This window comes from Echinops telfairi, unplaced genomic scaffold (assembly GCF_000313985.2).
Source record: "Echinops telfairi isolate 266 unplaced genomic scaffold, ASM31398v2 ScPeMD7_3533;HRSCAF=4204_0, whole genome shotgun sequence".
In the NCBI taxonomy this organism is placed as follows: domain Eukaryota; kingdom Metazoa; phylum Chordata; class Mammalia; order Afrosoricida; family Tenrecidae; genus Echinops; species Echinops telfairi.
Window position 1 is genome coordinate 83,952,301 of NW_022107431.1, and position 4,675 is coordinate 83,956,975.

The window sequence follows — 4,675 nt, forward strand, 5'->3', positions numbered from 1 at the left end:
CACATCTGTGGGGAGAGGGTTCTGAAGTCAGGAGAGTGGGTGAGGCAACTCAGGCACTCTAATGGATTCATTCTACTCTAGATCACACCAATGAGCCAAGCTTGCTACTAAAGCGAGAACGGAGCTTTAAATTTTCTTGAGATGTTTATGGTCTTCATTTACCTGCTACCTATGGAGTAAAAGTTCATTAGACTTAGGGCTTGCCAATGTATACAGACAAAGCCAACTGCTCTGACACCTATCGAGTTGTTCCCTGGAGTTGTAACTAAGAGAAAAGAATGCAAAGTGACTATGTGTAAAAGCAGGTCTTGTTGTTATTAGGAGCCATCGAGTTGGTTCCACCTCACAGAGACACACGGAGAACAGAGTGGAACACTGCCTGGGTCTGCGCCATCCTCACAACCACTGCTATGTTGAGTGCATTGTTGCAATCACGGTGTCACTCCACCTTGTTGAAGGTCTCCTTCTTTTTCCCTGATCTTACCAAGCTTGACCTCCTTGGTTCCGCCTAATGGTGTGTCCAAAGTAGCTGAGACAAAATTTAGCCATTCTTCCTCTCAGGAGCAGTCAGACTATAGTCCCAATACAGATTTGTACAATCAAAAAATGTGCCACTGAGGTACTTCAAGACATCCACACTTGTCAAGGTGATGAAGCTGAGTCCTCCCAGGGGCATGTACAGAATGAGAGGATCATTAAAAGAAGTGAATTCTAAATTCTTATCTCGAGAAAGTCTCCAAAAGATCACCACAGTACATGGAAAATTGTCTGTGGGAAAACTCATAACAGAAACAACAATCATAGCCAACCATTTGAATATTTACTAAGTGTTCAAATATTTATCAACTTAAGCACTAATCTTTGGGTAAGGAGTCCTGGTGCACAGTGATTAGAGTGCTCAGTTGCTAACTGAAAAGTCAGGGTTTGTCACCCACTAGCAATTCTAGTGATGCTGTGGGGTAGGCATTGGGTTGCTAACCACAGGTCAGCAGTACAAATCCACCACCAGGAAGAAAGCTGAGGCCACTGTCCCATAAAGATGGATAGTCTCCATGAGTCGGAACTGACTCAAGGGCAGTGGGGTAAAGGGCTTTTCTTTTTAGCAGCTCTGTGGAAGAAAGATGTGGCAGTTTGTCTCAGGAAATAAATCCTACAGGGCAGTTCCACTCTGATTCCAGGGTCTTTATGAGTTAGACCAGGCTTGACAGCAATGGATTTGTTTTAATCCCGAATTGGTACAAATGGTTAAGCATTTAGGCCCTAACCAAAAGGGTCCACCTAGAGCAGTAGTTCTCAACCTTCCTAATGCCAGGAACCTTTACTACAGTTCCTCATGTGGTGGTGACCGCCCAACCATAAAATTATTTTCGTTGCTACTTCATAACTATAATTTTGCTACTGTTATGAATCGGGCAACCCCTGTGAAAGGGTCGTTCGACCCCCAAAAGGGGTTGCGACCCACAGGTTGAGAACCACTGACCTAAAGGCACCTTAGAAGAAAGACCTGAAGCCATGCTTCTAAACAGTCAGCCACCAAAACAACACGTTGAAGCAAAGTTCCACTCTGACGCAAGTGGGGACGACATGCAATGGAAGGAACTCTATGACAATGGTCTCTGTTACTGTTTTAACTCATCATCTTTGTAGATGAGGAAGGTAAGGCGTAGCACTGTAAAGAGGAGGAAAATACTGGGTTGTTGAGCAGATTCAAAAGATCATTTGAGCAGTCCCTGTGCTCTTGGGCAGAGACGATCTCTGGGACTTGGGGCAGCTGGCATGGCATGTCCTGGAGATATTCGCCTTCTTTTCCTCTGATCTCATTTTATTTATGGAAACTGTCTGATTAGTCATTCCCAGGGGGCTCTGATGAATAGGCAAAGTACCTTGAGCATCAGAAAAGGATATTCATTAAGACTGCTTGACAGCTTAATGTTCTGACTTACGCATCAGTCTCAAGTGAGTTTGGTGAATATCAGCAGGCCCCAGAAAACCTTAGAGAAGAAACTGTTTCAAAACCTACCAACTGTGGGGCTGACTCATGGATGTGATCACAGTGCCAAGGTGGCCTTACCCCCAAAGGTCTTGTATAGGATGTCACTTTTCTCTGCTCTATCTACAGCAGTAGAGCATTGAGCTTAATTTGCCACATTTGGTATTGGTTCCACTCTATTCTTTCCTTTCAAAACATAGTTGTGACTCACCCAGACACCGGTCCTTTTTCTCAGCTTTGTAAGGCCAATGGAAGACAAGAGACCGTTGGTTCCAGAGAAAGAGAAAAGTTATATAGGGGTGGGTTTCACACAGGCAATCAAGCACCCAAAGGAAAACCAAAATCAAACTCACTGCCACTGAGTCTATTCTGATTCACAGCACCCTACAGGACAGAGCACAGGTCCTCTGTGGGTTTCCAAGGCTACAACTCTTTAGGGGAGTAGAAAGTTTCAACTTTTTCCTGTGAAGTGGTTTTGAACTGTAAACCTTACTGTTAGCAACCCAACTCATAACCACTACACCACCAGGGCTCCTGACCCAAAAGAAAGTGATGGTAATTTAAGGAACGGTGAATGAAGTTGAGTGCTTTGAATATCTAGGCCTTAGATTTATCACCAGGTTTTAAGAGCTTATTTACACTGACAATATATTCTACATATATGCATAGAGAATATTTATCATACTCCAGACCCTATACAGGGCATCTAATGGGTGTGAAAACTAGACCTCAATGTCCCACATTCTACTAGCTTGAAAAAGCTCATGCTTTATCATTTGTTTTATCTATTTCTATCACAAGACTAGGAATATGGCCATATGTAATCCATAAACTCTTGGATTGATAGAGTTGACATAATTTTTGTAATTTCAGTGAAACAACTAAAGAATGCTTGCAGACATATCTCACCTCTGCATTCTCTAGTGCATTATTTCTAAGATTTTTTTAATCACCAAGTTCTATTATAAAACAGATCCGAAACCAAACTCCCAGCTCTCAAGGTGATACTAACTTACAGAGGCTACTAAATAATGTGTTGTAGTAATTGCATAAATTATCTACTGAACTCTCTGCCATTGAACTTATGCTGACTCACAGTGACCCTATAGGGCAGGGTAGAATGGCCCCTGTGGTTTTCTGAGACTGTAACTCTTTACAGGAGTAGAAAGTCCTATCTTTCTCCCAATTATCTATTAGGAGCAGACACTACCCTTTGCTTCACTAATAATAATTCCTATAAAGTTATGGCATCCACGGCACCTTAAGGCACTTAGCTGCTAATTGAAAGATTGGAAGTCTGACTCCACTCAAAGGTGTCTTTGAACAAAGGCCTGGTGATCTACTTTAGGAAAATCAGTAACTGAGAACGCCATGGAGTAGTACAGTTCTACTCTGACACCTCCCAGATAGTCATGAGTCAGAATTGACTCAACAGCTATTGGCTGCATGATATTAAGGGTATGTATCATAGAGCCAGGAAATTGCGACATGAGACCCACCCCGTTCTACCAATGACTAGCTCTGCGAGTCTCTCCCCTCGGCTTCCTCGTTGGTGAAATGGGCAGGCTCATAATAGCACTCACCCAGACTACCTTCATGTGAATACCAGGACTGGTTTCTAGAGAGAGGAAACTATCGCTTAAGAAAAAGGTTGCTAAACGGGTTTTCACATACACGATCACAGGTAAGCCCCGGGCAGCGTCCCACATTCGTGTGCAGCTGCAAAGTCACAGAGAGGGTGGCCTACCGTTTCGCAGGAGCTGAGGTTCGTAAGAGTGGTCGTCTTGGTCCACCGTGGCAGTAGCAGCAGTCCCGTGGGCACTGTCAAACAGAACTGTCCTGAAACATTTCTTTCCCATTCGAAAGGGAGTTTTATACAGTGTCTGTCATAAAACTTGACCGCATCTCCCAGATGACTAGAATTGCAAGGTAGAGCTTGCTTTGGCATCAGACGGCAGGACAATAGTATGCTACCTCCCTTCTGTGGATGCTCCATAGGAACATACAACACCTGTCCCTCAGCCAGATCCTCTACATGACAGTGAAGAAACACATGATCACGTGCTGAAAACTAGATTCGAAGTGAAAGATGAGCCCCTTGAGCAAGGACATATGATAGAACAACTTCGCAGAATGTTCTTTACTACGAAGCACCGTTGGTGTCCTCATGGGCAGTATCACAGACGCATAAGAAACTGAATCCTCCAAAAGACAGGTGATTTCCAGGTTCTCATTAGGAATCAGAGAGAAACGTTATCTTTTGCCTCATTTGCCACTTAAGAAAAATATCTGATGTAGTCCCTACTATGTTACCAATAAAATAATTAAAAAAAAAATTTTTAGAGTGGTTGCTACATGCTGACCTGCTTCTTGACAGTGTGCTGGGTGCTGAAAAGACTTTGTTAGAGAGAGACATGCATCCTGCTCAGGCTCTTGGGGTTGCAGTATCAGACATCTTTCAGAATATTCAGCTGCTGAGAAAACTTAAAAATTAACACCTGATTACAGGCATCAAAGGACAAAAAATCATGGCATTGTAAACAAGGGTAAGTGCAGAGTGGAGACCCAAAGCCCATCGGTAGGCAACTGGACACCTCCTTACTGAAGGGTTGTGGGGAGGAGATGAGCCAATCAGGGTGAAGGGTAGCAACGATGAAACATATAACTTTCCTCTAGTTCTTAAAT

At 43.4% G+C, this 4,675-nt stretch overlaps 1 pseudogene; it reads left to right on the forward strand.

Moving 5' to 3' along the window:
• LOC115870986 overlaps nucleotides 1-4,209 on the forward strand; it is a 171,418-nt pseudogene extending 167,209 nt beyond the window's left edge.
• Nucleotides 4,210-4,675: the final 466 nt, after the last annotated feature.